The 13,345-nt window shown below is 41.9% G+C and overlaps 2 non-coding genes across 2 annotated transcripts; one reads left to right on the top strand and one right to left on the bottom strand.

The window, feature by feature from the left end:
• The first annotated feature begins 8,709 nt into the window (after positions 1-8,709).
• trnat-agu lies at positions 8,710-8,783 on the top strand. Its single transcript has one exon. It is a non-coding gene; the product is annotated as a tRNA-Thr (tRNA).
• A 1,478-nt stretch (positions 8,784-10,261) lies between these two features.
• On the bottom strand, positions 10,262-10,343 carry trnas-uga. The gene has a single exon. It is a non-coding gene; the product is annotated as a tRNA-Ser (tRNA).
• Positions 10,344-13,345: the final 3,002 nt, after the last annotated feature.

Here is a 13,345-nt window from a genome sequence, read left to right as displayed (position 1 = left end):
CAGTAATCATGAATACACTTGAATTAACCAAAAGCATTGACTTACACGGTTACATAACTTGACCAGTTCTGCTGAGCCACCATAAATCAAAATACACAAACATAGAGTCTGAAGTGCAGCAAACACATGCCTTCTCTTTAAACAAATGAAATACAGTTAAGCCCTGAAGTGATTTCACAGATAACATCAGGGCACCAGTCTCGACTTGGCCAAAGTCTAGCCTGGCTCCACCCAGTGTTTCCTTGGAAGTCCTGGTGTGTTCACTAAACAGCAACACATGAGAGAAGTGTAAAGCCCCTGAGAACTGGAATGACCTTAACATAAGTTGCATATATTTCATTGATATTATTGTTCCTTTTTCTCTCTATTTTTGAAAAGCACAATGATTTCCAGGGAGTGTTTCAGCTGCTCTGTTCTCATATTCTTTAGATGATCTGCAATACAAATGCGTTGAAGGAAGTTTTACTTCTGAGTTCGTAAGTTTTAATTCGATCAAGTATTCAAGGAACATGAAAACATCAAGGTCCAGGTTCCACCTCATTGTTGTACATTTAAATTGAAATTAAGCTGAGAATTTCCTTTTCAAACAGAAGTTTTCAAGGTTAAGAACAAACCCTGAAGCTCAACCTGCAGAGCCCACAGCATTCCAATCAGCCTGAGCTGTACCTTTGTAAGCTGATCATTTGTAAAAAACTAACATAACAGGCTAATACAACCATCAAGCATGATATATTGTTAGCAAGTAAGCATTTTTCATTTTAGCATTTATCTCAAAATGGGTTAGGGTTAGGGTTAGGGTCCAGTAGCATTGCTGTAGACTCTTAAGCTTTGATCATACTTCATACTTCATATCTATACAATTTATTTTTATAGATATATCCCAATTGGGGCTCTGCATTTTCCAGATACAGTTCACCCATGTGCATCAGAAAACACAATGGGGCAAATATGAAGTACTAGTGATATAGTTCATATTTGTTATGAGATCTGCACTAACTCACAAGTCAAAATCCGTGAAGTGTGTATGTCAGTGGAATCAGCAGTGTATGTGTGTGTGTGTGTGTGTGTGTGTGTGTGTGTGTGTGTGTGTGTGTGTGTGTGTGTGTGTGTGTGTGTGTGTGTGTGTGTGTGTAAATGATGTGAGTGCATGATTACGAATTACAACAAATTACAAAGAAATAATTTGCACTTCCCCCCCCCCCCCCCCCCCCCCCCCCCCCCCCCCCCCTTATCCTTACGCCACCCCTTCTTCCTGTACCTGCAGCTGAGCGTGACTCACTGTCTCTTTTGACCACTTCAGCACCACCCATGAGGGCCTGAGTCAGTGTTTGTAAGTGTGTACAGGTTTCAACCCTCATCTCTAAGAACCTTGATAACAATTAGCTGATGTCCATCTGTTTCTTGTTTAGAGACACAAATCTGTGTTTGAACACGACAAAACAAATGGATTCAAGATGGCAGTGTGGGGTCTGGTGCCCTTTGACCCAGTGGGTTGAAACCATACCAACCACACACACTTAATAACAACATTTTGAGGCCTGTATCACATAGGGAGATTTAATGGTTAGCCAGATCATTTTGGGCTTTAACATACAGTTTTAACCAGAGGGTGTCACTATGGTAACCAGAGAGTAGTATATGAAATAAACATGTTTAAAGAGAGTAAGACTCTTCCAGTCAGGTCTGTGCAGCTTTACTCGGAAAATGACAGCAATATAATAATATGAAATTCTCCTGTTGTGTAATGTCATCATATCTACCTCTTTTGGTGTGATTTAGAAACTGGGTCAATGATAATATAGAATCACTTCCCCTTAAAGGGGACATATTATGAAAATTCCACTTTGTTAGTGCTTCTACAGGTTAATGTGAGTATCTGGCATGTCTACCAACCCAAAAACTCTGGGGAAAAAACACTCGCGTGTTTTGTTATGGTTCCTCTAAGTCAGAAACGTCATGCTTGAGTGACTCGAATAAGCTTCCTATGAACTGTGTCGTCACAATACACTGGAAGTCTCCCTACATGGCCTTGGCCCACCCCCCACCTCATCCCCCCCACACTCGTTACACCGGGTTTACACCGGACGCGGAAGCGCCGCGCCGTGCAGCGCAGCGCCGTTCTCAAGCGCGCAGCCGCCTGGCTGTTCACACGGGACGCGCATTTCTCCGCGCTGGTCAGCCAGCGATTCTGCTTTCTCCGCTTGTTGTTGTACCCGTTGAATGTCGGGGTTCGGGGGTAAATGATGGTCTTCATAGCCCCCCCCCCCACCCCTCTCTTTCTCTCTCTGTCTATCTGCTTGTGTGCTTGTAGTGGATGGGCAGAGGGGGACATTTAATTATGTGATTGGGAAAATTAAAACTCCAGGACAACAGAAGGGGAATACAAAGTATGGGATGCATATTTGATAATTTATATCATATAAAATATGTAATTTATATCGTTTAAAATCCCGAGGTATGAGAAGAGTCAGTCTTATTCTGGTTCAAAAAGTATTTATTCAGAAGCAATGAAAAGGTACAGCATAGCTATGTGCACATAGCTATGGGCACTCAATACACAGCCTCGGCTAAGTCAGTAGCACGGGGTAGTCAAGAGTCGCCATGAACGGACGACGGGTACAGTACTTATAATAGTAGGTATAACTTCATTGGTCAATAACGAGGGGGAGTCACCATGGTTCAGACCTTGGCTCTCCCTTGCTGGTGCGCAGGCGTGGTCCCATCCTCTTGGCCCTGGAGTCTGCGAATGATGAGCAGCCGCTCCCAGGTTCGCCCCTCCTGTGACAGTAGCTGGGAAAATCTTCACATTCTGACAGTGTTTGGTTTCATGTTTTACAGATAGGCCTTCAGCTGAAGCCTTGTGGGTCTTCAGTATTTTTGCAGATATGGTGTTGTTGTTCATTGGATCGGCTGTATGTTCTGTGTGCGTAAGCATGCGCATTTTCTAGACAAAACAACACCTTTCCTATCTGTCCTTCAGAACCTAGTGGCAGCTGCTTGAATTCTTTCTAAGGGTAGGTCACAGTTTCTTATGAAAACAGTGCATTCATGTATGTGTGATGTTTGAATAAAGCTAATGGAGTTTAGGCTGTAATATAGTAAGTTAGGTATGAGAACAAGTTAAAGTACAGTGTATTGTATGCCACAGATGTACAGTCTCCACAACAGGCATTATCAGACAGGTGCGAGACTGAACTGCAATGTGACACACACACACACACACTAACCAACTTCAAGATTAAAACCAGCCAGCAACGGCTACTAAAAGTCACTATGTGAAGGCCACACATTCTCCCACATATTCAGCCCAAACTGCCCCTGCCCCCACCCCTGTCTAACCTACTGCATTGGTTTAGAGTTCAGTTTCATTGCCATCTTCACAGACACACACACATTAATTCGTTCTGTGAAGGTACAAACATGGTCCGCGTAAAATCAATCCTTTTCGGGGCTATAGTGTCTAATTATATTATTAAAATCCTAACACCTCTAACCGGAATCCTACAACAAAGTCTTAACCCTTAAACTGACCTTTGAAGGTGTATCAGAAAGTGAGGGCCTCAGTTCCCTAAAATGTCCTAACTCTGTAAGGTCCAATAGTCAAACTGGTACTCCCAAAGATAGAAGTACAAGGCTTTGCATTAACAGATTAGCCGTTCAGGGACAACATTTGTCTCCTTTCACTTAGTAAAATGTAGGATTGAACTAACACTACGGTATCTATTTTTCACGAGTTTGATTGTTTTATGTATGGGTCATTGTAAAATACATACAGTCATTCAGGGTAGAGGAGTTAGAGGTTGTTCATTTGATTGTGTCTGGTTTTAAATTTATGAGCTGATTACAAAATAAAATAACGTGGAATTATTTGAGATGTATTAAAGTAAAAAGTCAAGTTTGTGTTGAGCATTTCTCTGGCTCTGTCATGAGGTATCAGCATACAAGAACAACCATAGGCTGAACGAAGAAGAGAGTTACAGAATTCAAGCTGAGGTCTTGCACATGACTGCAGACAGATGTTTGGGTTCAAGCTGTCTAGTACACCATGGTTCTAAGTTCTAACAGGATCCAGGCTATGTTACAATTGAACCTGAACTAAAAAAGGAGTCAAGTTCCTGACAGTTCCTGTCTTTATATGTGAGGCCACAATGCACAATGATTAATTCCTCACAGTACTATGACAAACATGCCCCTTCAACCTCAATCAGCTTTCCCCTGCTGCATTTCCCATCATCCCCTGTAAACTGGAGAAGCTTCTGTTCTCCAGGGCTCTCAGTGCAAGTCAAGGCTTGACCCTGAGCACATTCTTCCATCCGCTTCACAGTTGGACTTCATGAAACGCTTCTTGTAAAGTGAGAGTTACAACATTTACAGAAAGAGAAACAGGGGATTATTTGTAATAAATGGAGCAGAGATCCTGTTTAGCCGTCCTTCTGGTTATAGAGTATGTGTTAACACAGCCCAGCCCATACCACCCTTGCTCAACTGCAGGGTGTTGTGGAAAAAGTGAGTGGACTGAATGTTAGAAGGGTCCTTTTATTTTAAAAGTATTAGTCATTTTTCCCATGCAGCACTTTTGTTGAGGAGCACCCCTCTGTGACACGCACGCTTCTGACTTACTTACCACTCACTCCTCCTATGAGCAGCACACTGAAAAGAAGTAGTGTCCATTGTTACTACTCCAGCCTGCCGAACCGACTTCCCTGTTTCTCTCCTCCTGGTTGCAGTGGCTGTGACCCTGTGCCATTGTATTGCTCATGGCATTGTGTGCTAACCCGCTTGGTAGGAGATGTACAGTGTCTGCTATCATCGCCGAGGGTTTTCCTCTCCTGCCTGCCGAATTGGCTTCTGTTTCCCTAACTCCTCGTTATGATTGCTGTGATTCTCTACAGGGGCGTATAGCTTGCGGTGTCGCTAATGCGCACAGTGGGACCTGAACTAAATGCAGTTAGTGTGTCTGCCATCAGTGGCAGTGACAACCTCTCCAGCCAGCCGAGCCCGCTTATCTGTCCTCATACCAGCGCATCGTCCATGGCGTCCTTAGCTAACACGCTCTGTGGTAGCCGCGGTGAAAGCAGGCGTGATGCTAGGTGTAGCTAATGTGCTCGACAGGACTCGCGCTGAGTCTAATATTGTCAACCAATAGTGAAGCTAGGAAGTCTGTGTAGCTTAATCTTCAGCTCCAGAGGTCAAGTTCCTGTTAAGCCATTGCAGAAGTCCATCACTGACAGCTTTTCATTTATAGGCCAATCAGATGCCATAAACCTGAGCCTTTTTTGTGTTTATTTGAACAAAGCAAGTGTGGCAATGAGTGGCTTACAATATTTATAAAACAGTATATACAAATTTTATCCACCTCTATGCTGATTCACTAGTATGCCCTTATACTGTTGTATTTTGTGAGCTAATGTGCTCAGTGGGAACTGTTCTGCGATATGGAGAATACCTCTCCAGCCTTTTCTCTCCAAACAGCAGTTGTGATTCCCATACCACTATATTGCTTGGTGAAAACACATGCAGAGCACAGACACATGCTGCTAACAGTGGACTAGCTGACGTTCTGTCCACACAGCACAGTAATGGCAGTAAACTGGATAGGTCCCTATGGTAGCCTAGACTTTCTATCTGGGTTTTGGACACAATTAACTGAAAGTACATGTGTTCTCAGATGTGCCTGACCCATCTGGGGTTTTTGATTTGAAGGCCGGGCCATGCATATTTTTCATGGTTTGTGTAATCTCCCTTGGTCAGCTTAGTTGCTCTCAAGTGGCCCAGAGAAAACGTCCTGTTCATAGGCTTGGCCTCTGTGTTCTGTTTCCTTGGGTCAGTCTGGCATCTTGCGGACTAACCTATACAGCCCTTCTACCTTCCCGGTTTGGCCTTTGTGTGTCGTGGGGCTTCGACATGGCTGGTATGTAAATAATGTACATTTGTAAAGTGGGTATTTGTCACATTTCGACTTGTGGGATGCACCGTGTCCTTGCGGGGTGTCTTAAAGAATTACCCCGTACATATGCAATATGTAACGGAGGAGAGAGATAGTCTTGCTAAGATGGAGAATGCTAGAGAATATTGTAACCTTGATTCTCTGAGTGAAGAGACTCTCAAACTCTTGGGCTACTTGGACTGGTGTTGATCAAACTATCAACTGATTCCACTCCAACAAAGGTGTTTAATAGATAAACCGTAGGGCATGGCCTGGCAAGCTGGAGTGTCTTAAAGACATATCCACGCACCGGATACAGGCTTTAGAAAGACACAGGCTTTAGAAAGTGGTCAGATATGGGATTGGTTTACCTGCACCAGCTATTTAATGAGGACAACCTCAAGACATTCGAATTACTATTTCTTCATCCCTTGTTTTTTTTTCATTTTACTTCTTTTTTCTTTTTTCTTTCTTCTTTTAATTTAATTAATTATGTATGTAATCAATCATTTATTCGTATTCTTATTCCCCCTCTTTTTCTCTTGGAGTGAGCACTATCTGATGTTTGTTGTTCTTTCTATGCGTTGCACACTGTACCTGGATATCATGTATACAATACTATATACAGTTGAAAAATGGACAAAGAAAGTAACTGTCTGAAAATGCATGTTGTTTTGTTGAAAACTAAATAAAAATAAAGTCCCAAAAAAAAAAAAAAGTGCTCTATATCTGTGTTTATCCTTTACTTTCTGTATTACTACATGTTATGTAGCTGTACATTGCACAATTAAGTCACAACAAGACTGGACTGAGAGTAGTGAAGCGATTTGAATGTATGTTTAACAGATTCATAGCTTCGTGTGAATCTGAGTCACATTATTTCGACGTAAGGCTGTCCTTTTTTTTACATCACATGTAAAGAGGAGTGTTGGCGTCAATCTGCTTCGGTGAGAGGCTGTGGACAGGATTTGGACCAGTTCTGTCTAATTATGCTTATATGACAGCGCTATGTTTGGAATGACCAGAATTCAGTAGCCTTGATCAAAATATTTCCGCTACATATGTATGGTGCTGGTCATGACTCTGTTTCATGCCGGTGTAGACTCTGTAGACTAGACTATTAATAGAAAATGAACGTAGTGGTCATTCCAAACAGAGAGTGTTCCATTAATAGAGACCGTATGTGGTTGGAATGCAGGAAGCTGTGGCCTGGTGTTTAGGATGATTCGTAACAGGAAGTAACTCATGGAGATTGAAAGTTACACACTGGAGAGAATAAGTCATTGTGTGTGCGTGTGTGTGTGTGTGTGTGTGTGTGTGTGTGTGTGTGTGTGTGTGTGTGTGCGCGTGTGCGCGTGTGCGCGTGTGTTTGTGTGTGTGTTCTATTTTGACACATGTTCTAAAATTATTATATTTTGACAACTTCTATCATAGTCACTGAAGGTCCTCATAAATATAATACCTTCAGTCTGCATGTGTGAGGGACAGACAGCCACTCTCAGACGCAGATGTGCATTTGTTTTACAGCACAGAGAAAATCTTTTAATTCTTACAATATTGATTTGTTCTTGCAGGCATCAGTGTGGATTGTGTAGGAATGGGCGTGTTGCAATTATGCAACTCTATGTATAATACATTTCATGAAATGGCACTGCTATCTGAAACTTCCTACTGTATTTATAGTCTTCTTCATAGGATGGGGCCTATGCGTTAAAATACCACGAACACTTTGAACACAGATATCCACACCTCTGTGACACAAAGCATCAGGTGTGACAAAATTAGCTCCCCATCAACAGACTGAACTGGTTTCGATGTGAGAGATGGACTCACTCTTTGCATTCTGCAAATCCCCACATGTCCTTCAGTGATGTCCTTTCCGCATATAAATGACAAGAAACATAAAAAACATGACATTATTGCAGAGTAACCGGCTATAATTCATAAATGTAGGTGTTCAAGGTCTGCAGGAATTGAACTGTGTATTTGAATGTGGTTTTAAATAATTTCACACCGAGACACAGAGTATGCAAGTACAGCAGTTGATTCCGCATTAAATTTTTTTTACTGTTTTCAAAGCATCATATAATAATGCTTTATTTAGCTGTTTCACTTAGAGAAAAACCACAGACAGAGAGTATTTAGCATTTCTCTACGATGTAAGAGTCTTTGCATTAAATGTTATGATATTTGACAATAGTTAAAGATTGTTATGTTGATTGTGTCATAGCTCGACTCAGACTGAGACCATGAGGGTACCAACACAAGCAGACTGCGTGTGCGACTGCCCAGGATTTTTGGGGGCCGATCGCTTGAAGTAGTATCGGCCGATACCGTTCAAGGGGTCTATGACCCTGTTCACTGGTCAGATCACTGATGATCTTTCTTTTCCTCATCACTGTTTTTTGAGAGTCTTGATTTCCCTTCTCAGCTGAAAGATCTCTCTCTCCCTCCTGTTTTCCACATGGCCAACTGGTGTCTTTCCTCTCCTCTGTGCCTATGGCTGTATCATATCGTACGTTTTTTTCTGTTGGCTGTTCCTGCTAGCAAAAACGTTTCATTCTTTTAATACTTCAATGTACTTCTATGTTCTTCAATGTACTTCCGGTTCAGTAACATTGAAACAGTTCCGGACAGGGACCCAAGGCTCCGGGACTCCCTGCCTGACGAGATTGAGCTCGGCAACTCACTACCTGTACACAAATACAATTATTATCATGATCACCAGTAGAAGCCTGCCTTCTAATAAATATAATCCCAAAATTTTCTGTCATGTGCCACATGGTGCCGTGGCTTAGTTGGTTAAAGCGCCTGTCTAGTAAACAGGAGATCCTGGGTTCAAATCCCAGCGGTGCCTTTTGTAATGTCAGCGAGTTCTTCTTCTATTCTCTGACTTTATCACACGATGTAGCTTTGACGTTTCTACACCGACACTTCTTCTTCTTCTTCTTTTCTTCTTCTTCGCTCGACAATGTCTTAAAATTTATTACCACATTTATTTATTTATTTCCTTATTTATTTCAACATGTATTTATTTCTGTATTTCTGTGACCATATGTAAATGAGGTAGGAGGTCCCAACCTCGAGCAGGATTGGTCAACTGAGCGATCCAGACAGATGCAATCTATACCTAGCGAATCTTCAAAATGTGTGCGTGTGCTCCCAGACACCTGGGGCCTGTGTCTGTGTGTGTGTGTGTGTGTGTGTGTGTATCTCACTCGCTCACAGAGACACACGCAGTGAGATCAGAGCTCGTTCACGTGAAGCAGTCAGTGACTTCGTTGAAGAACAGTGAAAACACAGAGTTTCTCTCTGATCACAGCTGCTCAGTGATCAGAGCAGAAGCTGCAGTAGGTTTGTATCGACTTTTTTATTTCATGTTAGTGCATGAAAGCACCGTTGAGTCTGTTAAAAAAGGCTGAAGTTAGTGAATTGTTATGTATGTTGTATTACCTTGTGTCCCTAAGAGGCACTTTTTGGTTTTTAATTAAAAGGCAGCTAATTGAGTGTAAAAATATTTCCCTCTCTAGCATCGCCACCTGCTGGTCGTTTTGGTTTATCATTAAACTTGTTTTATTGTGTTGGCATTCTGTGATATTCTGTACTATCACAGGTTCAAACTGCACCATCTTTTCATTAAATACATTTGAGAATTTGAAAATTTTCCTCGATTTGGGTCGCGGCTTGTCATGAAGGGGTGATGGTGGGTCCAGAAGCCAGACCAGTTGAGAACCACTGACCTAAATCATCCCAATAAAAAATGAATTCTGGACGTGAACTAGTTCATTTTCATCTGCATGAACTGAACGTTGAACTAGTTCTTTTTAAGTGTGAACTGGCACAACAGCCACTGGACAGCAGACAGCATTGAAAGGCAGAAGTAGTAGAACTGGATCAACACACTCCTGCGACCAATCCTGCATGAGACTGAGGTTAGGACCGCCTTTCTCATTAGCATACGGACACAGAAATACAGAAATAAATAAATGTGGTAATAAATAAATTTGGAAATAAATGTATTTATTTCTGTATTTGTTTAATTTATTTCCTTATTTATTTATGTATGTATTTATTTATACATTTATTTATGTATACATTTATTTATGTATTTATACTTAAGTCATGTTCCGTCCTCCATTTTCTTCTTCTTCTTTTCTTCTTCTTCACTCCGCAACCACCGTTATGACACGTACAAAGCATAAATGTGACATCGATCGCCATTTGTAACTTCCTCATTAATATACCAGTCTTACTGCTTTGATTTAAAGGAGTAACTCTGTTACATCATCAGTACATAAATACGTCCAGATCATATTTGGAGAAAAAAAACAAAAACGCTGCGAGCAGGGTTCGAACCTGCGCGGGAAGATCCCATTGGATTTCAAGTCCAACGCCTTAACCACTCGGCCATCGCAGCCCGGTGCCTAGTAATCAGATTTCTGTCAGTTTTAACAATGGGTATGAACACCTTGATGTGGATGGTTTATAAACGTTTTGCAGAGCATCAACATCCATGTGCATCATTAGTTCTCTGTCCCGAAGCAACACGAGTGGAGCACGGTGCTTCCCGTCGACTGCTTAGATATGCAGGTCAACGTAAAGCTAAACAAACGGTCATGACCCCTAAAGGCCACAAGAGGGCAGCAGTCCCCCACTAGAGACCAGTGATGGATCCACATGAATTACAGCCACGGGCACATTCCCGATCCCCTTTCTTTAATGAGAAGAGATGTAAGGACCACACTCCAGGGGAGAGAAGCCATGGAAACATGATGAGAAACAGGGAAATTCTAAAAAAAATACATACAGAATTTATTCTTATTTTTAAATAGGCCTGGGTCAGTTAGAGCTATGTGGCAACTTAAAAGGGTTTGGAATTTTGTATTTTGCCACATGTGTACAGTCCAAACAATAGCCTACTTAACACCATCAGCACAGCATTATTTTTTCTTCATGGTTGGAACGGTTTTCTTCGCTGCACAAGCTGCTGGAACCCTATTGCTTTTGTCCTGATTAAAGGTCCAGCCTGAGATTTGGGCCGAGCAGTGTTGTGAAATCTGTCTGTCACAGTGATAACTCAGGCAGTTTTAATCCACTTAGCCTCTGGAGGCTGCTGGCAGGAGGCCACAAAGTCCAGGCTCTCTGTACTCCCTGTCGTCCTCATCTATGATGAGGCTGACGATTGCACAGTCATCAGAGACAGAAGGGAGTGTTGTGACCGAGGTCTGCCACAGCCGTTCGCTGCAGGGCCCCCTGCAGCAGAGAGCCTTGTCTTGCACACAGTCCCGGGTCCTCACATACTGAGGATGGTTGGACAGGTAGTCCAAGATCCTGCCTGTGTGGTGCTCCTCAGCTGCAGTGTGTCCCTCAGCCTGCACTTCCAGAATGTTTTCTAGAAAGACAACACAACAATGTTGAAAAATATCTCTTGCATTTTATCGGAGATTAGATCTGCAGAATCAGTTGCTCGTTTTATAAGAAAATAATGATAATTAGTATCATTATTTGGATTATTTGTATTGTTCTGATTGAGGTGATGATAGATTTGTGACTCTTACCTCAGCTGTGCACCTCTCAGCTGTTAGTAGGTGTGTGTTTTCACACTGTGTCTGCTGAGGTGCTGCGCGTGCCTCTCTCAATCAATCAATCAATCAAATTTTATTTGTATAGCCCATATTCACAAATCACAATTTGTCTCATAGGGCTTTAACAAGGTGTGACATCCTAAAAAGCTCTCTCTCTTAACTCTGCAATATTCACTTTCTGTGAGTGCAATTTAATGGTTTATGTGTAATCCATTTCACTGTACATATTCGTTCACTGTATATATTAGTGTTTTATTCCACTTAAATGTTTTTATATTTTTTTAAATATTTCCTTACTTTTATTAGTATTGCATGTTACTTATTATCACTTTACTGATGTCAATTTTGTACTGCCCTTGCTGCTGTAAAGTTGCACATTTCCCCATCGTGGGACTGATAAAGGATTATTTTATTTTATCCTAAGCCATAATTTTGCTTTAAAGGACCAGTGTGTAAGATTTAGATGAAAAGGATCTATTGGCAGAAATTGAATATAAAATAATCCTAGTGATGTTTTTACTAGTGTATTTATTCTAAATTGTAAGAACTGTTGTTTTCTTTACCCTAGAATGGGCCCTTTATATTTAAATACTTTATATTTAAATACTTTATATTTACATCAGGAGCGGGCCCTCTCTGTGGAGGCTGTTGTGTTTTTTACAGTAGTCCAAACTGGACAAACACCTTTTGAGTTTTTCGGACAACTGAAAGCTACCACAGGTTCTCTTTCATGTTTGTAAGGGGAGGGTAAAGTGAGTGGTATTCAGCTGTAAGATGCAACTTTACCACTAGATGTCACTAAATTCTACACACTGAACCTTTAAACTATAACTGAAACAAGAAAATAATGTTGTTTCGTTTTATACAAAAAATGGGGGGGAAAAAAATGCGCAACCAGATAAATACTAACCTCCTGGGCTCCCAGGGCTTTTACATTAAATTGCATTACATAGCATTTAGCTGACGCTTTTATACAAAGCAACTTCCAATAAGTGCATTCAATCATGAGGGCACAAACCCAGAACAGCAAGAATCATGTAAGAACATTAGTTTTAAAAAGGCCAAACAACAAAGTGCTATATGTAAGTGCTACATATAAGTGCAACTTTAACTTTTTGATTATTAGACCATCATCTTCTTATTCAAGGTGTAGTCTTTAGTCTGCGGCAGAAGATGTGTAGACTTTCTGCTGTACTGATGTCATGGGGGAGCTCGTTCCACCATTTGTGAGCCAGGACATCAAACAGTTTTGATTTTGTTGATTTTGGCTAGCTGTCCCTCGCAGTGAGGGAGCAGCAAGTCGATTGGCCGAATCAGAGCGGAGTGGACAGGCTGGGGTGTAAGGTTTAACCATGTCCTGGATGTAGACTGGGCCTAATCCATTCGCAGCACGGTACGCAATTACTAATGTCTTGAAGCGGATTCGGGCAGCCACTGGTAACCAGTGAAGGGAGCGGAGGAGCGGAGTAGTGTGAGTGAATTTAGGTTAAAGACCAGTCGAGCTGCTGCATTCTGGATGAGCTGCAGAGGTCAGATGGCGCTAGCAGGTAGACCTGCCAGAAGGGAGTTACAATAGTCTAGGCGTGAGATGACCAGAGCCTGGACCAGATCCTCTGCCGCCTTCTGAGTGAGAAGGGGACGTATTCTCCTGATATTGTGCAGATATTTTGAAAGAGAAGTGAACTACGGAGTAAAGGAGAAAACCAGAAAAGAAGTACCACGTGAACCTGTTGAAGAAATGGCACTCTGCAGAGGTCCTATTTTTACCCCACAGACAGGAGCACCACCAAGAGAGGTCATAAAGGTGGGCCCTGATCTGTCCCCACAGCAGCGA

Source organism: Hippoglossus hippoglossus, chromosome 18, assembly GCF_009819705.1.
Source record: "Hippoglossus hippoglossus isolate fHipHip1 chromosome 18, fHipHip1.pri, whole genome shotgun sequence".
Classification (NCBI taxonomy): Eukaryota; Metazoa; Chordata; class Actinopteri; order Pleuronectiformes; family Pleuronectidae; genus Hippoglossus; species Hippoglossus hippoglossus.
The sequence above is the reverse complement of the archived record's forward strand: the minus strand, read 5'-3'. Positions and strand labels throughout refer to the sequence as shown.